Raw genomic sequence first — 22,350 nt, 5'->3', positions numbered from 1 at the left:
TAATTTAAAGTCTAGTTTGTCTGATATAAGTATGGCTACTCCAGCTTTCTTTTGACTTCCAGTAGCATGATAGATAGTTCTCCATCCCCTCACTTTCAATCTGAAGGTGTCCTCAGGTCTAAAATGAGTCTCTTGTAGACAGAAAATATATGGGTCTCATTTTTTTATCCATTCTGATACCCTATGTCTTTTGGTTGGAGCATTTAGTCCATTTACATTCAGTGTTATTATTGAGAGAGATGGGTTTAGAGTCATTGTGATGTCTGTAGGTTTCATGCTTGTAGTGATGTGTCTGGTACTTTGTGGTCCTTGCAACATTTCACTCACAGAATCCCCCTTAGGATCTCTTGTAGAGCTGGTTTAGCGCTGATGAATTCCTTCAGTTTTTGTTTGTTTGGGAAGACCTTTATCTCTCCTTCTATTCTGAATGACAGACTTGCTGGGTAAAGGATTCTTGGCTGCATATTTTTTTCTGTTCATCACATTGAAGATTTCCTGCCACTCCTTTCTGGCCTGCCAAGTTTCAGTAGATAGGTCTACTTATGTATTCAGTAGATAGGTCTATTCTTATGTGTCTACCTTTGTAAGTTAGAGCCTGTTTATCCCTAGCTGCTTTCAGAATTTCTCTTTATCCTTGTATTTTGCCAGTTTCACTATGATATGTCGTGCAGAAGAGTGATTCAAGTTATGTCTGAAGGGAGTTCTCTGTGCTTCTTGGATTTCAATGACTTTTTCCTTCTCCAGATCAGGGAAGTTCTCAGCTATGATTTGTTCGAGTATACCTTCAGCCCCTTTCTCTCTTTTCTTCTTCTTCTGGAATTCCTATGATACAGATATTGTTCCGTTTGATTGCATCCCTTAGTTCTCTAATTCTCCCCTCGTACTCCTGGATTTTTTCTCTCTCTTTTTCTCAGCTTCCTCTTTTTCCATAGTTTTATCTTCTAATTCACTATTCTCTCCTTTGCCTCTTCAGTCCGTGCAATGGCCGCCTCTATTTTATTTTGCACCTCATTCATAGCATTTTTATTTCATCGTTACTATTTCTGAGTCCTTCGATCTCTGTAGCAATAGATTCTCTGCTGTCCTCTATGCTTTTTTCAAGGCCAGCAATTAATTTTATGACTATTATTCGAAATTCTTGTTCCATTATATTGCTTAAATCATTTTTGATCCATTTGTTAGCTGTCGCTACTTTCTGGAGTCTCTTTTGAGGAGAATTCTTCCATTTCGTCATTTTGGGTAGTCCCTGAGATAGCTCCAAACTGCAAGGCACTTCCCCTGTGCTGTCCGGAGTAGCTTGTGTTGGTGGGTGGGGCCCCAGTTAGACCTGATGTCTTCCCCCTGCCCACCACTGGGGACATACTCAGACTGTTGTGTACCTTAGTTCCCCCTCTCCCAGGGGCAGGACTCATTGTGGAGTAGTGTGGGCTACTTGTCTGGACTACTTGCATACTGCCAGGCTTGTGGTGCTGCTTTGATGGGATCTGGCCAAGGGCATATTAGCTGGGGTGGATCCGCAAGGTGCACAGGGGTAGGAGGGGCAGGCTTAGGTCACTTTGCCCTTGGTCTTCCCCTTCTGGAGGGGCCCTGCAGCACCTGGAGGGAGGCAGGCCTGTCAGAAGGATGGATCCTCAGAAGCACAGCCTTGGGCATTTGCGCAGTGCAAGCAAGTTCGGTGACGGGAACTGGCTCCCTTTGGAATTTCGGCTGGGGGGATGGGAGAGGGAAATAGCACTTGCCAGTGCCTTTGTTTCCCCGCTGAGCTGAGCTCTGTCTTCCGGGGCTCAACAATTCTTCCTCCTGGCATCCTCTTGCCCTCCCCACTCTCCAAGAGCAGAGCTGTTCACCTTTAACATTCCAGATGTTCAGTCCTGCTGGCTGTCAGAACTCATGGAGTCCGGCCCCTCCACCTTTGCAAGCCAGACTCTGGGGGCTGTGCCTTGCCAGGCGAGCTGCCCCTCCCCCACCCCGGCTCCCTCCCACCAGTCTGTGTAGCACGCATCACCTCTCCGCCCTTCCTACCCTCTTCCGTGGGCCTCTTGTCTACGAAGAGACCATTCTGCTAGTCTTCTGGTGGTTTTCTGGGTTATGTAGGCAGATGTGGGTGGAATCTAAGTGATCAGCAGGATGAGGTGTGCCCAGCATCCTCCTACACCGCCATCTTCCCAGGTCTCTCATTTGGTGGAGTCTTTTGGGTTTTCACATAGAGTATCATGTTGTCTGCGAAGAGTGAAAGTTTGACTTCTTCCTTGCCAATGTGTAAGCCTTTTATTTCTTTCTGTTGTTTCACTGCTGTCATTGAACAACAGTGGTGTAATCATTTTTTTTGTTGTTTGGTATTTAAGATGATCTTTCCCAGAAGACCAGTTCAGGGTACCTTTGCCATTGCCAAGCATCAAAGTCTTTGGTTATGTTTGATTAGAATCTCTTGGGAATAGAGCATGAGAGATTTTGGTTTGGGTTGTTGGCATTGACCTAATATTGAGGCCATTTCATGAGACACACTCTGTCACACACACTCGAACTGGACACAAAGTGCTTCCTTGTGAGTCAGGTGCTGGGGAGCTGGGACCCTCTCCCTTTGCACCTTCAGGTCACAGAGCAACACCTGCATGGGACACCCTCAGGTTTACCCCTGGGTGAAAGGGCACTTCTGGGGTGGGCATCACAGAGAATGTTCACTCTCAGCTTCCTGCAAGTTGTCCTGGGACCTTTGGCAGAATTGAGGTGGGAGGCAACCCCTGGATCACATTTCTCTCCTCCTCTCCTCACCCAAATCCCAGTCCCAGGACCAGAATGAATCCTGCACTTGCCTCCATGTGACAGAGGCCTGTGTGAAGGTGCCCTGAGACCCTCCCTGGTTGGGGGAATTCTAGAAGCCTGTGTGAAGGCTGCTGGGCTGGATGCACACACTGGCTCTTGCAGCCCCACTGAGATGTCTCCTGGGACTGACCAGGCCCAGGACAGGTGCTCCCTGAAGTGGGGCCAGGGTCTCTGCCCTTGCCAGTACCTGCTGCTCCAGCCACACAGTGATGGACTTGCTCCCAACACCACGGTCATGGTCAACCCTGTGACCTTCCTTCAGGCCTGCCTGGGGCTTCTCCCCAGTCCTTTCAGTTTTGGGCTAAATGCAGGCAGGCACCGGTGTTTATGTGGCCACACCTGCTTTAGAAATTCCATCATCCCATTTTCAGACTATAGGAAATTTAGACTGTAGGAAATTGGACAAGTTACTTTACCTCTACTCTCATGTTTATCCCCACAATGGGCTTGGAAACTTAGGAGCTGTTATGAAGAATAAGTGTCTCAAGTACCTAAGATCCCTCAGGCACAGGACAGTCACTTGATATGCTGAGTTAGTGGTCACTCTGACAGGGCCCAGAGCAACCCCGGGCCCATGGCAGGTGCTCTTCTGTTGGCTGGATTGGTTAATTGATCAACTGATTGATTGATTAGGGAAGGTGACAGTAAACCTATGATTGTTTCTCCACTGTTCCCTTATTACAGGACAATCTAGCTGTAGGAGGTGACAAGGAGAAGGGAAATAAGAAATAAATGAGTAGGAGAAAGAAGAAGAAGGAAGACAGGGAGGAAGTGGAAGGAGGTGGGAGGCAAGGAATGCCATGCATAAAAATCATGGGGACAGTGACTGCTTCCTGGAGGAACAGGGTGATAGGCATTGCTCCCTGGTCCCAGGTATGGAGTCTGAGAGCTGAGAAGGGCCGAAAGATACTAGAAAACTTCCCCATCACAGAGAAGAAGGGATCATGGCCCCAGGAGGGACAGGGGGAGGGGGGAGGGGACTGCAGTGCTGAGGACAGAATTGAGGTCTGGGGTCAGCAACCTAATCCCAGGAATACCAGCTCAAGTTCTCACCTCACCCTGACTGTCCCCTTTCCTTACCCAAGGACAACCCATCCTCATTCCTGTCCTTGTACACAAGGAAGACATCTCTGGTGATTTGGAAGATTCTGATACATAGATCAACAATAGGTAGGTACTTTTTTTTTCTATTTCATCTGTTTTACCCTCACTCTTTCTTCTTGTTCAGCTCCTTTATGTAGCTTTGACTAATTTCCTTTTTCCCACATTTTGTGACTCTCATCCTGAAGGACCAGTCCCATCTAGGCACTTGATGTCCTTGGATCTTCAAATCTATATCCTCTGCCTTCAGCCATGCTCAACAACTTCCCTAGCATTTCCCTGGTTTCTGACCCCCTCCCCCACATCCACACCAAAGGTTGAATACACCACTGGGCCATAGCCAGACCATATGTAAAAATAGGTTTCTGACCCACAACTAATTCAGGAACCGACCCATTATCTTGTTTTCTGCTGAGGAAGCAGGTCTACTATATATAAGTCAGCCTTGTAGGAAATCTGGCTGCTGTATTTAGCAACTTGCTCGGGACTGTACACCACAACCTTGTAACAATTGGCTCCAAATGGCCATATTTATAACAGAGACATTCCTGAATTTTGGTCCCCATTTCCAACAGAGGGCCAACGAACCAGAGAAAAGACAAATATGTACCCCTAAGATTCACATAGGATACCTTGCTTCTTGACAGCTCACTATAGGCTCCCCATGCTAATAGCCTCCCATTAGCGCATAGCTAAAGCCTTCGCTTTGCCCCACTCAAATGAATTCCCAGTCTCCTCCATGATGTTGAATCTCTGCCAAAACACAAGTAATGGTGGCTGACTCCCTTGTTCTAGCAAGCTCTGACAAATATTCTTTGCTTGTGCTCATTTGGTTGGCCTTTGTTTATTGGGCAGTTCATCACAGAGGCCCCACTGAGACCCAGTCTGAGCTGCCTGTTGCTGCAAGACCCCAACCTTCAAGCAAGTGTGGTGCCCACAGAAGCCCCTTGTGCCTTGCTGCTTGCAGCTTGTCGAGTCCCTGATGCCATGGTGAGTGAACACTGCATCTGAAATTTGCTCTGTTGGAGTGAGTTTCTAGGCTATTGACACTCATTCTGGTGCCTGGGTCTTATTCTTGGTTCCCGTTTGTTTGGTCTCCTTAGTGGAATCTGGCCCCTTGTTGTCCCCTCATGCTGTCTTTTGTGTTACTATTTTGTGCTGTGCTGTGTAAAAGTGTTGTGTGTTATAAGAAGAATCTGAGCATAGAGCCACAAACAGGTCCTTGTAAGTCTAGACCCTTTGAGCCAGCCTCACAGAACCGTGACTTTGATGATCTCACCAGACTGGTATCAACCCGGATGAACTGTGCTGAAAGTCACCAATCAAGCCAGCTGAGGTTCTCTCACCACCTTGATTGTTGTGTCCTGAGAGTATTCCCTCTGGTTTCCCACAGGCTGGGGAGTACAGATTGTTGGGTCTGTGTTCAGGCAGTTGGCCAACTGTCACTTTGGGGGCCCAAGGCATGAGGTCCACAAATGTTCTATTTCTAACAAATGTCACCAGCTCTTTTGGGATCCTCTAAACCTAAACCCTCTCCCCTGCCAGAAAAAAAAAATACTGCTTCTCACATATACTTCATTACAATCTTTTTAAAAAAAATGATTATATAGTTTTGAAAGAGATGGTCAGTGGGGGAGGGGCAGGGAGGAACGGGGCAGAGAGAGAGAATCCCAAGTAAGCTCTGTGCTGTCATCACAGAGCCTGATGTGGTGCTTGAACTCACTTACTGTGAGATCATGATCTGAGCCCAAATCCAGAGTTGGGCGCTTAACCGACTGAGCCACCCAGGCACTCCTCATTATAATCTTAATTCTTGTTCCCCACGACTTCACCGATGATGATTTGGATCTCCACGGCCAACTCTGGACTAGCTGATTTGAACAAAATCATTCATTTGAGAAGCATCTTAGAAAAAGGAAGGACCCTAATTGGCAATACCTTTTCGTTGCTATGTTGAGACCTCCAAAGGAAATTCTGAATCAAAAATGGTCTCACTGAAAGATTGTTTGGACAAAACTAATGAACAATTTGACACACCTAAACAAGAATAAAGTAGAAAAACCTCTTTAATAAATCCTCCCCTCCTCATGTCCCAGTTGTGTCCCTGTATCTGCTTCTCCTCTTATGCATCTGGTCTCTCTCCTGCACCTGCTCCCTGTCCCTCCCCTTCTATAGATCCCTCACTTTGCCCTCCAAATTCACCTAAAACACCAAAGTGCCCCTGGCCTCTAAAGATCTGTCTCTCCCATAGCAAGGTGTGAAGGCAACAGCACACCGTGTAAATCTTAAAACTGAACTTCTGTAAGAGCTTATACTTCAAGATGTTTATAACCCAAAGAGGACCAGCAAATATTCATAGAAGCATTTAGAATTATTTTAGGTGCATATATGACCCAGGATTAACAGACATATATCAACCAGTACACATATTGTTTGGGCTCTCAGATGATAAATCTTGAACGGAAAAAGCTGATTGGACAGACCTAGAAAGACACCTACAAGACCCTCTTTTCTACCATAAACTAAAGGGTCAAAAAAGGGGTGGTGATGGTTATGAAAAAGCCAAATACCAAATACCAATTCAGGTATTTTTAGGAAATATTTTTCATTCTCATCCATGAGTTTAAAAAGGTGCTGTTGTAACAGTAACCCTTTCATCTCATTCTGTCAATGGAGTTACACCTGAAATTGGAGACCTAACTTCATAACATAAATTAAAAGGGAAAAGAACCCCTTTAGCTGAACGACAGTGACCTGGGAGAACGTTTGGAAAGGGCTTTACAACAAAAACAAGACAAGGAGAAGTGGTGGCCATGCGGGTGACACAGTTAGGTGGCCCGCTCCCTAAACCAACTACCTATGGAGAAGGACATTTGTAGATATTGTCAACAGATTCAGCACTGGGAATTAGATGGTCCCTTGTGCTGAAAGGAAACCAAGACCCAAGAAACATCCCTCCAATCAGATAAGTGAGGGTGTTCCAAGGAAAAGAAGCTTTCACAATCTTGCTACATGCTTAAGCATGCAAGACTTAAATACAAATAGACAGGATCGTCTTCATCAATACCTAGCAGATAAGGGTGCTACTATTTGGATGTTAAATGCTGCCATTGCTGCTTATCCTCTTCTTGGAGTAAACATGTTATGCATGTGATTGGCCTCAAATAACCCAAATATTTTCCTTGTCTCCCTACCCTTAACCACAACCTGAGACCCCTTAGCTGAAAAAATTAACCTCCGCTTCTCCAGGATTCCAGCCAGGCAGATTTAATAGGGAGAGACTGCACGTGGAATTGTAATATTGAAGGCACACCACAAGGACAATTTCTTGAGATCCTACACGTCTGTGTATAATCAAGTTGTATCTGCTCTGGATGTACCTTTGCCTCTTCCATGATATGTAAGGCATACCTTAGATAAGGATATTGTTGCTGTACCTGACACTCCATGTGCTAAAAATCCCATTGACATAGGCATAACAATTGGATCAGAACCTATAAAAGTTTAGGTAGAGCCTACCAAACCACTACTTGAACTTCCCCAATATCCCAAGCCAGAAAAAAAAAAAAAAGGATCAAACTTGCAGTTTAAAACCTTTTATCTGAAAGTCCTCCTACACCCTCTACTAGTGTTTGTAATATCCCTGTTATGCCAGTAAAGACACCAAATGAATGAGGATACTGATTTGTTCATGACCTCAGGGTCATCAACAAAATTGTTATTTCTTGCTTCCCTGGAGTACCTAACCCAAATACCATCCTGTTGTCAATTCTTCAAAGCTACTTGCTTCAGAATCATGGATCTTTGCTCTGCCTTTTTCAATGTCTCTCTAGACCAGGAGAGTCAATACTTTTTGTTCTCTCCTGGAAAGAACAGTAGCATAGTGGAGGGCCATGGCCCAGGAACTTTGATGCCCCATGTACTTTTCCCATGTGCTCCACCAACACTTAAAAAAACCCTAAGTTTCCCTTGTAATTCAGTTCTCATACAATATGTAAATGATCTCCCACTTTGTCGAGAGAACAAAAAAAATCCTATAAAAGGGCTCCCATTTACTTGCTCTCAACCTTAGCAAGAGAGAAATAATTGCGTTTCCAAAGAAATTACATTTTTGCCAGACACAGTTCATTATTTCAGACATAACCTATTTAAAGAGGGGGAAACACTTCCATCCTTCCATTAAGATTAGCAAAAACTCTCAGAAACCTGTGAGCTCCCTTGGTGCAAATACACACAAGCAGTTATGGCTACCCAGTCACTTCCCTTGGGAACACATTGGATAACCCACTATACCTTAGTAGCTGGAAGACCCATGTATCTGCGAACTTCACCACCCAGACGAGACTGCCCTACTGCATACAGACAAGGCAAAAGATTGCAAAGAACTCTTGTACTAATACCCAAGTTTTTCACCAACAGCTTAAGGCTGCCTTCCTTCAACATCTTCCTAGAAGCTTCTTCATGATCTTCAACTGGAGATTTTTCTGTGGGAACAGACATCAGAGCAAAACTGCTCTTACACGTCATTGGAATGGGCCCCAATCAGGTACTGTTTAAATTAAATAAAGCAGTGAAACTCCTGGGATTCACCCTTGGCATCATATTTCACCATGTGTATGTGTATCTGTGTGTGTGTGTGTGTGTGTGTAATTAAATATGCATATATAGTTGTATATTCAGAATTAGAAGGCTATTCAAACTGGGAGACCTCAAACAGGTTTCTTGGAGATCTTCTGTAAGCAGACAGCTGACCCAAGGTTTTCAGAACAGACAAATGGGGATGCCCAGATGACTCAGTTTTGTAAGCGTCCGAGTCTTGTTTTCAGCTCAGGTGATGATCTCACAGGTCTGTGGGTTTGAACCCTACATCAGGTTCTGTGCTGACAGTGCAGAGCCTCCTTGGAATTATCTTTGTTCCTTTCTCTCTGTCCTTCCCATGATCTCTCTCTCTTTCTCAAAATAAATAAATAAACGTAAAATATTTTTTAAAATCAGGCAAATGGTGGTGGATAGTGAGCAGCTTCTACCCAAGATGTTGGGCAAAACCTCCCATCTAATTCTTTTTCTGTTTTGCATCTGCTTATTTAAAACAATTCTGCTCATTTTCATAAATTCTTTGTTGACATCCACCCATCATTACCCCTTTACTCCTTTTCTCTTTCTCTTTTTTAAAAGATTTTCTTTTTTCGGGGCGCCTGGGTGGCTCAGTCGGCTAAGCGTCCGACTTCGGCTCAGGTCATGATCTTGCGGTCCGTGAGTTCGAGCCCCACGTTGGGCTCTGTGCTGACAGCTCAGAGACTGGAGCCTGTTTCAAATTCTGTGTCTCCCTCTCTCTCTGACCCTCCCCCGTTCATGCTCTGTCTCTCTCTGTGGGCCCCCAGCCCATTAAAAAAAAAAATTAAAAAAAAAGATTTTCTTTTTAAGTAATATCTCCACCCAACATGGGGCTCGAACTTGCAACCCTGAGATCAAGAGTCATGTGTTCTACTGACTGAGTCAGTCAGGCGCCCCTCCTTTTTTCTTACTATAATCTTTTTGCTAGTTATAAACATTGTTGGCCAGAAGAGACCCAAACAGTTGCCATCACCCTCAGTCTTCCTGAATGCTGGATATGCCATCCATCATCAGACCCCATGGTAAATACTTCTGGGAAATATGGGTTTCATCAAATGAAATGAATCACCAAGGGTTTAAATTCCAACTCATATATGAGCTCCAAAATGAGGCCACATTTCATTTCTCATATTTTTTAATATTTCAGTTTTTCAATATTTCAATTGTCATTATTATATGTGCACTACTGGAGGAATTAGTTCTTATGAAAAATATTAGGACAATGCTCCCTTTGGTGGAAATTGCATAGATGTCTATAGGGGCACCTGGGTGGTTCAGTCAGTTAAGGGTCCAAGTCTTGATCTCAGTTTAGACCTTGATCTCAGGGTCGTGAGTTTAAGCCCCATGCTGGGTTCCATGATGGGGGTGAAGTCTACTTAAAAACAAACAAACAAAAACATACCTGTAAGAAACCTACCTCTAAAGGGCGTCTGAGTGGTTGAGTCAGTAAAGTGTCAACTTTGGCTCAGGTCATGATCTCATGGTTTGTGAGTTCAAACCCTGTGTCAGGATCATTGCTGACAGCGTGAAGCCTGCTTCAGATCCTCTGTCCCCCTGTACCTCTGCACTCCCCCACTCTCACGTGCTCTGTCTCTTTCCTCAAAAATAAATAAACATTTAAAAAAGAAACCTATCTTGAATTTTGGCAAAATTTAGATAATAAAATCTATGCCCTGTTTGGAATACACACCAGTCTCAACAAATTGGCATGAGTAGTAATGGAGAGTCACGTTGCCCTAGATTTCTTGTTGGCTAGTCATGGTGGCATCTGTGCCATTGCTAACACTTTTTGTGCTTGGACCAATAAAGTCAGGTAGGCAAAATAGGGTATAAAGTGCTTGAGAAAAAGCTGTTTGGATTCAAGGCTGACCCTCGGGGCTTATGGGATTTGTTCTCTTGGCCTGGGTTAGGCCATTGGAGTTCCTGGTTTTGAAGCACCTAACATGGAGTATTAATTGTTCTAGTTTTTTTGTTTGTTTGTTTCATAGAGGTTATGATTTTGGCCCTAACATGGACTGTTATTTGTTCTTGCTTGTTTGTTTCTTTGTTTCGTAGCAGTCATGTTGCTGGTCCATTGCATTCTATCTGGAGTCTTAAATGCATTTATGTAAAATGATCTCGCATCAGGTGACTGCTGTGATGAGAACAAACTGGTCATGAAGGTCATCCTCCAAGACAGTTAACTATGAAGATGGCTGACAGTGTCCAGCAGCAAAGTATGGGATCTCAGGTTTTCTCTGAATGGGCCAACCTCTCAAAAGTGAGATCATAACCAAAATGGGGGACTGAGAATAGAAGATACAAAAGAACAGTGGCCTGGCCATATATAAAAATAGGACTCTGACATGAGGTCTGCAGCAACCAGCCCAGGAAATCAACCCACTTTCTTCAGTTTTGGCATATTACCTAGAAGTCAGACGTGTAGGTGTCAGACCGCTCTCTCGAGCAAACAGCCCCGGAAGCTAAATAATAACCTCTGTATTGAATTGACTGGCCCCAAATGGCCAAGACTTGATTTGCCACTGTGAGTATCCCTGAATTTTGCCTCACTTGCAACTTAAGACCAGCAGATAAAACCACAGATGCACCCCTAACAATGATATAGGATGCCCTTCTTCTAGAACACTCACCATAGCTTCCTTATGCCAATAGTCTCCTGCATCACTGAGGCCTTGTATTATTCTGTCTCTACAAAGTTTCTCTAACTTCTGTCCATCTCTGAGTCTGCCCAAAGGCAAGGGATAGTGGCTGACTCCCTTGCTCTAGCAAATTTTGAAGAAATCACCTGTACTTATTATCATTTGTTTCGTCTTTATTTGTATCCACAGCAACACTGAGTAGTGTCAAAAAACACTGAATGGTTCAGGTAGGGAGCTGGGCTAAGTCAAGAGTGCTGGGCCCACCCTGCTGGGGACCCACTGAAGTCTGCTTCTAGCTCAAGTACTCCTTAAACTGGTATTTTCCTGATTTGGGTGGTTCTGGAAATGCATAACTTTCCCATTCCCTTCAACTCCCTAGACTTCTCCAGCAAGCATCTGGTTCCAGAAGTTCTATGGTCTTGGTGTTCAGCTTTGGAAACATTGAGACCAAGTTCTGAAACAACCATGTGGAACTGCTGAGTAAGAAAGTCGAGATGGTGTGGGCTAGAGATTTTAAAATTGAATCGAGGCCATCCTAGGTCAGAAAGATTGGAAATTATCAGTATAGATGCTACCTGAAAGAAAAAGAAAGTAGGAAAATATGTCTGGTGATCCTCAAGTAGTGTCCTGGGGAGGGGGTCTCCAAGATGTGGTTATGGGGAAGGCACTCCCAGAGGAGATAAGGCTCTGTCCCCTGCCACAAAAGGGTCTAGACTCATCAAAAGGATGACGAGTCTGTAGAAACTGGATCTGGGGGATGAAGGAAGGAGCAGGGAAAGTGGATACTCAGAGCCAGAACAGCTAGGCTTAGTCCATGCAGCTTAGACACTTCAATCAATAGCCAGTGAGACATGGAAGGCCACAGACAATTTATGAAGCCACCAAAGCACTAGCCCAGGTGGCCACTCTCCCAATTACTTCACAATACCTGCTCATCCAGAGCTGGTCAGTTGAAGGGAAGCTAATTCTTAGCAGAGCCATCATGTGACCATTGGTTTGGAATGTCTTGGCTTCTGAGTCAGCTTGGGAGCCAAACAACCCTGCTCAGTGAAGGTGTTCAACTGGTCACCTGGAAGGCACCATGTGAGATGGCTGATTGTGTGAAGATGCCGGGGAAGGATGGCCCACATTGGGCTTCCCCTCATCCTTCAGAGGGGCTTCACTTGGGGGCAACTGCATCGTGTTTTGGGTCCAGGATTGAAACCTAGAGATGGGAAACTGAGTTAGGATCTGGGTTTTTCTCTTGGCTCAGGCACCTCCTCCAAGGCATCAACTGTCTCCTTCACAGAAAATGGGGCAGGAGGATTTGAGGAAGAGACTGAGGGGCCCCTGGTTAGGGGTGCAGGGCATGATTTCAGGTGTTCAGTGATCTCTCTCTCCAGGGAACCAGCTAAATTTCTGTCTTGAACACCCAACTAAACAGTTTAGTGACTTTTGGTGAGTCACTTTTTCTCTCTAAATTTGAATGCCCCCACTGTAAAATACAGATGATAGGCCCTGCTCTGCCGCCTCCCACCTCAACAGGGCTGACACAGAAACCACAGGAGATCACAGATATTCTCTTTGAGCTGTAAGCATCTCTCCATATAAAGGCTAACAGGAAGCTTACATCCTCCCCTGTTGTGGAGCCATCCACAACACCTCTCTGGATTCAACCACTACCAAGTGTCTACCTTATTTAGTGATTGAACACCTAGGGTAGTTATGAAACACCAGCCACTTATTTTTCTGAAGACTTTTACTTGTATTTAATCATTTTGAGCTCACAACTTAATACTAAAAATTAGGCCCTATTAACATTTCAATATCTCAGAACAGAGAAACAAGTCACAGAGGGGTCTATACAACCTTCTCAGGTACATGGAGCTTCTAAGCAGAGTTTTGACCCAGGCCTTCAGTCGTGGACTATGTACTTGCTGTGCTTCTATAATGCCTCAGGGAAATAAAGCTATTTGCTCACAAAACCTGTCTGTTGGGTGTTCGAAGTATACACCCAGTTGCAAGATCTCTAGAAGTCCAACTTGGCTTCACAAGGCTCTGCTGGTCAGCTGGCGAATAATGGAATCAAAAGATTGATTGTGAATACATTATCACTAATTTCCCTATGGACTTCTACAGCAAGGTGTCAGCAGTTCTCTCTATTGCAATGCATTTCCCAGGATCTTGTTTCAAGGATGAAGAAGAAGAAATGTTCCCCTGAGGTCAAGAATATCAACTGGCACCAGGCAGTGCTTCAGAAAACTCCACATCTGGCAAACAACAGGGGGTACTCTATAAATGACCCCACTGAGGTATTGTGGAAATTCACTCATTAAGCTCATTCAGGAAGAAGGATTCTACTTTAGTCAGTGTCCCATATTTAATAGAAAACCATACAAATCTAAACCATATTCTTCTGTATGCAAAGGGGAATGATCAAGGCAATCAGTTGTGCTGTAACTGTATAGAAGTCGAGATACATTTCTAACTCAAGATTGGGCACACGTTTTACACTAAACAACATCTCTAGCTGTTGTATAGACCTTTAGCTGATTTGTGAACATTGGCTCTAATAGATCTCTTCTGAAACAGTGTTTACAGATTTTTAAGAACCTTAATAGGCATTATTTAGAACAGGAGGTTTAGATGAATGTAAGAGTTGAACAGATAATGTAGAAAGTTCCCATATTCTACCCCTCCAGTTTCCCCAACTGATAACATCTAACACGAGTGTAGTACCTTTGGTATAATTAGCAAAATCATAATGGCACATTTTCATTAAATTAAAGTCCGCAGCTTCCATTGAAATTCACTCTTTGTGCTTTGACATTCTATAAATTTTCACAAATGCATAATGTCGTGCATCACCGTGACAATATTCTACAGAAATCCATACACCAGTGTCCCTAACTGCGCTATCCAGGGGAGCAGCCACTGATCAGATGTGCCTGCTTATGCTTAAGTTAATTAAAGTAAATGAAGTTAAACATTCAAGCAGTTGAATATCTCTGCTGCTTTGGAGACTGAGGAATGGGGTATGAAATCCGAGAGAAGGAGGAAATATATGTGAAGGTTTGTTTTGTTTTGTTTTGTTTTTCATGTGTCAGCATCATAACAGTAGGAGATACTATGTGTATGGGCTTCAAGTGTGTTTTGCTCTTCAAGATTATCTTTCCCCCAAGACCAGCTCTTTTCTGCTTTTCCACCGAGCATCAAAGCCTCAATTACATTTGGTTTGCACATTTTGCAAACTGAACAGGGAAGTTACTACATTGGGTTTGGTATGACCTGTGACAGAAGAAGTCTGGAGAGACACACTGTCACACACTTGAACTGGAGACCAAGTGCTACCATGTGAGCCGGAGGCTGGGGATGTGGGGACCCTCTCTCTGCACCTTCAGGTCTCAGACCAGCACCTGCATGGGACACCCTCAGCCTTGCCCCTGGGTGAAAGGATGCTCCCGGAGTGGGCATCACAGAAAATGTACCCTCTCAGCCTCCTGCAGAAGTGAAGTGGGAGGTGCACCCTGGAGCACATTTCTCTCAGGATCAGAATAAATCCTGCACATGTGAGTCCATGTGAGAGAGGCCTGTGTGCAGCTGCCCTGAGACCCTCCCTGGTTGGTGGGAATTCTAGAAGCCTGTGTGACGGCTGCTGGGCTGGCCACACACACTGGCTCTAACGGCCCCACTGAACTCTCCCCTGGGACTGGCCAGGCCCAGAGACTCCGAGCAGCAGACAGGAGTCCCTGCCCCTGTCACAACCTGCTGCTCCAGCCACACGGTCCTGGCCCATCCTGTGACCTCCGTTCAAGCCTGCCCGGGGTCTCCCCCCAGTCTTTCCAGGGCTCAGGCAAAGGCTGGCAGGTACAGTGTTCATGTGACTTTACCTACTATAGAACCCCTATCACGCTGCTTGTGGATTAGGGGAATTTGGACCAAGTACTTTTAATTTCATGTTTATCCTCTTAGGGTCTAGGAAAGGTACAGGGTTGTTCTGAGGATTAAGTATCTCCAAGTACCTAAGGTCACCCCAGGCACAGAACACACACTCTGTGTGTGGCAGTGGTTGCCATTCCCTCTGACAGGGCCCAGCACAACCCCAGGCCTGTGGCAGGTATCCCAGGGGGGTTGGCTGCATTGGTTACTTGATCAACTGATTGGTTAGGGAGGCTGGCTGTATATCGGTGATCATTCCCCCCCTCCACCCATATGACACAACAGTCTGGTCAGTGGAGGTGACAGGAGAAGGGAAAGGACACTGATCATGGGAGATAGAAGGGAAGCAGCAGGTTGTGAGTACTGAGGAAGGCAACGTCACACACAGAAATGCATGGAGACAGCGGCTGCCTTCTAAGAAGGACAAGATGACACCAGCGTTCATTCCAGGCCACAATTATGGAATGTGAGGGCTGGAAAAGTACATTTGGAGATCAGAGACCCAGTCCCTCATCATGGCCCCAGGGAGCAGTGTAGAGCTGAGGTCAGAATGGGGCCCGAGATCAGCCCTTATCCTTCCAGGAGCAGTATGAGTTCTCACTGTCCCCTGTCCTTTCCCAAGGCCACCCCTTCCGGGCCACAGCTGCCATGGTCCATGCCAAAGATTAATTGCAGATTATGAAGACTCAGAAAAAGGGAGCAAAATCCTGCACCTAATTTCTTTCCTCTGTCATGTCCTTCACTTTCTTGCATTCCCATCCTTAAGCTCCTTCTTCTGTGGCTCTTCACCACTCCCTCTTTGAATGATTCTCATCCTGAAGAACCTGGTCCTGTCCAGGCACAGGACATCCTCACATCTCCAGTGTCTATAAGATCTCCCGCCACCCCCTCACCCGCTTTCCGAGCAGCGCCTTGGGTCCAGACCTGAGTCTGCACTCCTGGATCCTGCTCAGTCACCCTGAGTGGTGGACTGGGAGCAGGGTGGGGGCGGAAGATGGATGGGCCCACCTGCCTGAGAGGCTCCCCCAGAAGACTGGGGGTTCCAGGAACCACGCAATTGGTGCTCTCCTGCCCCGGGGAAGGGCATGGTGCTCTGGACGGGCTCCATCCTTCTCTTCTCACCAGCTGGCAGGGGTCAGAAAGTCTCTTCCCCCAGGCTCAAGAGGGAGGTGAGCCTTCCCCCAGGCTCAAGTGGGTGAAGAAGGTGAGAGGCAATAAAGTGGAAGAATAAGAGGAAATGTGGAATGTGGAGAGGGCGGGAGCAAAAGCAGAAGGCAAATAAGGGCCCACATCTCCGTAGCTTCCCTTTCTCTTGGCCCTTCGGGAAAGGCAACCAAAGGGAAGGGAGCCCCGTGGCGGCCATATTGCACGTGATCGTGCAAGGGAGAGACAGGAGGGTGGTAACAACCAGAGCAGGAAAGGGGAGGGATGCCCTGAGCACATCTCTCCTGGAAACGGATACCTGCTCCATATTTCCAGGGGTGCATGGCCCTGACTCTGCCCAAGTCAGGCCTCCTGGGAAAAGTGAAGGCAGAGGCCCTGCGCTCCCTGGCATGCAAGCAGGGCGGCTCCCCAGGTCCAGATCTGCAGACCCGTGACCACACAGCAGCCTGGGCATCAAGTAGGGGCCACTGCAGCCTCCAGCCCAGGCTGGGAGTAGCCCAAGCCCTTGGAGTCTGTCAGCTTCTGCGGAGCCCGGTGGACAGCCTGGATCACCTCAAACTGGGGTTCTATAATTTTTTGTTCTAATATATATGTATATGTAAAAATCAACACACACATGGAAATGAAGGGAAATTCAGTGCAGTGTCCATTAGGGAATTTGTAAGGAGTTGAACTGCAAATTGCTTATGTTTCTTTTATTTTCCAATTTTTTAAATTAATTCAAATATAACTGGTTTAATTCCATTTGTGTTATTTTTATTTTTATTTTTTTAAGGTTTCATTACATCTTAGACAGTAGTGTATTCTGTAGCCTTTTCGCACTGAAACACATTAAGCGATTATTTTTTTACTACCTCATCATAAGCTTCTTTAAATGGAAAGGCACATGTCAGGCATTTGGATGTAATGGGGAGAAAAGATACTGAGGAAGAAAAGGGAAGCCCTCTAAGTGTCACTTCGATGGTGCAGGTGTCATGCTAGGCCCTATCACAGGTGGATGAGGGGACATCATCACCTCTCCCCCTCCAGCCTGTGTCATCAGACCTCTTGCTCCTCACAGGCCAGGGGTGGGACTTGGGATTTTCCTCCTGCAGTCCGGAGCCTCCCCTTTCTTCTGCTCCAATACTCTGTTCAAGGGACCAGATGCTTGAGGGCTGCACAGCCACATGCCCAGGTTAAATCTCTCCTGGAGGACACTTAACACTGTCAGCCAACGACAATCCCCTTAGCCAAGAACCCCAAACAGGCCCCTGGCAGTGTCTTGACCCAAGGTCACCTTCCAAGACTGGAGGAATCTTCGGGGTCCCACACACCCACCCCAGGCACCCCTCCTCCCTCCACCTCTGTGCTTCTGCAGGGAATAGGGTACCCATGTTTGCTGCTGCTTTGACACCTGTGAAGGAAGCACTAAGCAAGTGTCGGCTGGGGTCTCAGACCACCTAAGTGTCTAGAAGCTTAAAAAGAAGACAGGAGGTCATGGACGAAGGGCTACCCGCTAACTCAGTGCCAGCCTCTGAGCATGTGAATTGTATAGATTCTGCCTTAGTTGCAGAGATATGTTTTATAGTTAATTCTGGAGGATTTTACATCAAGAAAAATGTATCTTTTGCCTGCTTTATCTTGAAGTCATTTTTATGTAAAATAAAACACACAAAAGCACATGATGCATAGGTAGCAGAAGCTGAATTACCGTGGGCACCACACTCTGTAGCGGTGATTTTCCCTCTGTGAAAAACAAATGCTTCTCTCTCTTTTTTTAAAATAGATTTTTAGGTTTTTTTAAAAAATTTTTTCTTTTCTTTATATTAAATATAATTTATTGTCAAAATGCTTTCCATACAACACCCAGTGCTCATCCCAACAGGTGCCCTCCTCTCTGCCCATCACCCACTTTCCCCTCTCCCCCCCCATCCACCCTCAGTTTGTTCTCAGTATTTAAGAGTCTCTTATGGTTTGCCTTCCTCCCTCTCTGTAACTCCCCCCCCTTCCACTCCCCCATGGTTCTCTATTAAGTTTCTCAGGATCCACATATGAGTGAAAACATATGGTATCTGTCTTTCTCTGCCTGACTTATTTCACTTAGCATAATACCCTCCAGTTCCATCCACGTTGCTACAAATGGCTAGATTTCATTCTTTCTCATTGCCAAGTAAGGGGATTCAGACAAATGCTTCTGAGAAGCGTCTTCCAGCTTCTTTGCCCTGCCCCCATGCCTGCACAGTGGAAATTGGATCCTCCCAGCTCTCCAGTTTGTTCCACTACCTTCCCAGGGTGCCACCACACTCTTTTGTGCCCTAATTGTGTATAATCATCATGCTCGGGAAATACATAGTAACCGATTTCATTCCTTAACCTAATAAGTTAGCAATTATTTTTATCTCCTTCTACAGGAGGCTGCCAGGGTGCTAGAGCCATTCTGTATGTGGAACTAGGATTTGCAGCAGATATGTTTATAAGAAACCATAAAGCTGTACTTAAGATGTGTGCACTATACATACAATAGATAAAGCAGCCATTAAAAAAAAAGGCAATATAAGAAATAAATTTTCACATGAAGCACACTTCAAACCCAGGTGGCTTCCTTTAATTTCAAACAAACATTGAAGATGGAAATGCCTGTCTCTTCCAGAGAAATTTGCATCCAGACACGGAAATACACACTCTTCCAGAGAACAGATACAGAGGGAATATGCCCACATTGCTTTCATTGGATCAGAAGAAAATTGATGCCACCCCAGCAGTAGGCATGACAGGAAAGGGGGGCACACAGGTCAACTCTCCTGGATGTAGATGTCAAAATCCAAAACCATACAGCATAAATCTGGAGATTTGGGAAGCAAATTGAGATCTCACAGTGGGGTTCCAATGGGTGGATGTGGACAGGGTCAGTGGCACTTTGCGTGTTGCCCCAGGGGTGGTGAGAAGGGACAGTGCCATTGGGTTGGTGGAATAAATATTTGATGACAGAGGGAAGGAGAATCTGAGTGACTCTCAGGGAGAGCCCTGGGGTGGGTGTCACAGGCTGTGGCTATGGAGGGGACCCTTTAAGAGGACATGGGACTCTGTCCCCTTCCACTGCCAGGGCCAGAGAAGGACAAGGAGTCTGGAGAGATTTTGTCACATAGGGAAGTAGGAAAGGTTGCACACTCAGAGCCAGTGCAGCCCCTGCCCTCCCTCAGCCAGGCTGCTCTGACAGTTGCTCACATTAGTGGTCAGTAGGCAGTGGGGTACATGCCAGCTTCATCCATTAAAGCACCAAACACCAGCTCAGCAAGTCATGCCCTCATTAATCAGTGCTGTTCATCCGGGGTTGGTTGTTGAAGACCAAGCTCATTCACTAGAGAGCTGTCATGTGGGTAGTGGGCTTGGAAATGCCCACGTTCTGAGCTGCATGGGGGCATGTAGACCACTAGTCAGATGCCCAGGAGCTCACATTGGACAGCTGATGTGTGAAGATGCTGCAGGAGGAGAGTCATAGAGGGGACACCCCGACCCTTCAAGGGACTTCCTTTTCAGAAAGCGACGTTGCTTTTGGGTCAGGGATTGAAACCTATGGGTGGAGGCTGAGGCAGGCATGTGCTCCCTTTGGAATTTCACAGCAGGAGAGTTTGGGGATCAGAGGGAAAACAGGAGCTAGAGAACTCTGGGGGCTCCGGGATCTCTGTCCCTAGAAACCAACTACATTCCTGTCCCAGACTGTCCTGTCATCAGCTTCTTCACTCTAGTTGCTTAAAATCTCTGAATTTCAGTGTCATGAACTACAAAATATGGGTTAATGCCCTGCCCTGTGCATTCCATGGAGTCTGATGGGGATCACAGGAGATGATGCCAGATATTCTCCATGACCAGGAAAGCCTCATGCCCACATTAAGGTGGAAAGGTTACCTTCCACCCACCCTTGCCCTGTGGCCATCCAGGTTTCCTCTCTGCAGGCAACCACTCCTACATTTCTTGCTTGTTCTTCCAGACATGTAATATCGGGTCACATATGGAGCACTTAGGAGGTCCCAATCATTTTCCTTAGGCATTATTTGGATTTTCTTATAGTAAGCTTTATAATACTAGTAAGTAGGTCCCATATCACAGAACAGGGAACTGAGGTCAGAGGGGTTAGGTAACTTTCCCAAGTATGTGTGGTTTCTAGTATGATCTGATACAGGTTATCAGACACCAGCTCCCAGGCTCTCTGTCACTGTCCTCTGTATTGTCCTTTCTACATGGTCTCATCTAATGTCAGGTCCCTAGGCATAAGTCTGCTGGGGGTGGTAAGTGCATACCACATCACAATACCCCTCTTCTAAGCCCAGCTCAGACTCAGCTGGCTCCCCAGTCACTGGTGAACAAGGAGAATGGGAGTGTGACCTAGGGATGCATGAATATTCCAGGTGCATATTAACAGTTCTCTCCCTTTTTAGTGTATTTTCTAGGATCATGGCTCAGATTACAAAAAGAGAGGATCCTAAGTGATTCAAACACAGGACTCACAAGAAAGGCATCTGTGCTCAAGACAATCTACTGGCTTTCCCCAGCAGTGCTTCAGCAGCATCAAGATGGACATCTTTCCAAACAACAGGGTCGAGCCACAAATAACACCCCAATGAATGACTACTCCATTGAAGAAGGTAGTGTGGGTATAAAATCAGTAAGTAGATTCAAGAGGAGTAAGGGTAGTTTGTACAGTGGAGACTGGATGTTGGTGAGGATGAAAGGAGCAGGGAAGGTGTACACTCAGAGGCAGGGAGCCCCTGCCTGCTCCTAGCCATGCCTTTATCCAGGCTGCTCAGATGGTGGGTCAGATTGTTCATCAGGGAGACACCGGGGCCTCTAGACTTCATCTTCCAGAGCACCAACCTAGCAGACCCCTTTCCTAGCTACTATCAACTGCTCATCACCCAGGTTTGGTCAGTTGAAGATGACGCTAATTCACTGGGCAACTGTCCTGTGGGCAGTTGGTTTGGAATGTTCTGGGTTCTGAGACATTTGGGAGTCAAACAGACCAGTGGTCATTCAGGGTGGTCACCTGGCCACCAGCAAGGCAGCTAGTAGCATCAAGTACTGGGGGGCATGGGATGGGGAGATGGGGATGTGTTTTTCATTCTCACACCTCCCCAGGCCCCATCCATCAGGGGGAAAAGGCATTGTTTTCTGGGTTAGGGATTGAAATAGGCAGGAGTTGGGTTGGGTTTTGGGCCATTCTCTTGGGCCAGCACCTCCTTAGGGAGCCAGCTGTCTCCCTGCAGCAACCTTGCGGCCAAAGGATGTGGGCCAGGGAGTGAGGAAAGGGCTTGGTTTCAGTGTGCAGGGCATGATCTCCTATCCAGGTGATCAGAGATCTCTGTCCTCAGGGAATTGTCTGTATCCCCTGCCTCTGAACCATAAGTCATCAGTGCTGTGATTCTGAGTGAGCCACTTAATCTCTCTAAATGTCAATGCCCTGAACCATAAAATATAGGTCCCAGCCCCTTCTATGCCCACCCCACAGTCCATTCATGAGCATCACCAGAATTAACAGGTTTTCTTCACTATTAGAAGTGTAATATTGAAGTCTCCTAGTTTTATTGTTGAGAGATCAGTTTCTCCTTTTAATTGTCAGTTCCATGTACTTTGATGCTCTCCTGTTGAGTGCAAAATGTTTACAATGATCTCTTTGAAGGATGGACACTTTGTCACTGTACCATGTCCTTCTCTGTCTCTAGAAAAAAACTGTCATAAAGCTTATTTGTCTTCACAAAGCCAGTCTAGTTCTCTTGATTACTATTTGCTTGGTATATATTTTCCATCCTTTTTACTTTCAATGCCTTTGTGTCTTAGGTTTAAAGCATGACTCTCCTGTAGATGGCATAGAGAGAGATTGTTGTTTTCTACCCATTCTGTCAATATCTGCCTCTTAATTGGATGTAAACTCCATGTGCCCTTAAGTACTCATCAGGTAGCATCGAAATCTATTGTTTTTTCATTATTTCTGTGTATGTTACATCTTCTTGTTTTAATATTCCTCCATTCCTGCTTTCTTCTGTGTTATTTTCTAGTGTACCAACTAAATTCCCATGTTGTTTCTTTTACTATATATTCAGGGAATACTTAGTAGTTT

The 22,350-nt window shown here is 45.8% G+C and overlaps 1 protein-coding gene across 4 annotated transcripts in view; it reads left to right on the top strand.

The window, feature by feature from the left end:
* LOC122471010 (proline dehydrogenase 1, mitochondrial) overlaps positions 1–21,991 on the top strand; it is a 73,312-nt gene extending 51,321 nt beyond the window's left edge. The window contains exons 14-17 of one of the 4 annotated variants that reach the window (XR_006294065.1): positions 3,909–3,993; positions 4,780–4,914; positions 8,344–8,470; positions 20,675–21,991. The gene's annotated coding sequence lies outside the window, so the exon portion shown is untranslated. Of the gene's footprint in view, positions 1–3,908; positions 3,994–4,779; positions 4,915–8,343; positions 8,471–10,593; positions 13,969–20,674 lie in introns of those variants that run through there. The other 3 variants (XR_006294066.1, XR_006294064.1, XR_006294063.1) reach the window with 3 other exon arrangements.
* The last annotated feature ends 359 nt before the right edge of the window (positions 21,992–22,350 follow it).

Source organism: Prionailurus bengalensis, chromosome D3, assembly GCF_016509475.1.
Source record: "Prionailurus bengalensis isolate Pbe53 chromosome D3, Fcat_Pben_1.1_paternal_pri, whole genome shotgun sequence".
Lineage (NCBI taxonomy): Eukaryota > Metazoa > Chordata > Mammalia > Carnivora > Felidae > Prionailurus > Prionailurus bengalensis.
The sequence above is the reverse complement of the archived record's forward strand: the minus strand, read 5'-3'. Positions and strand labels throughout refer to the sequence as shown.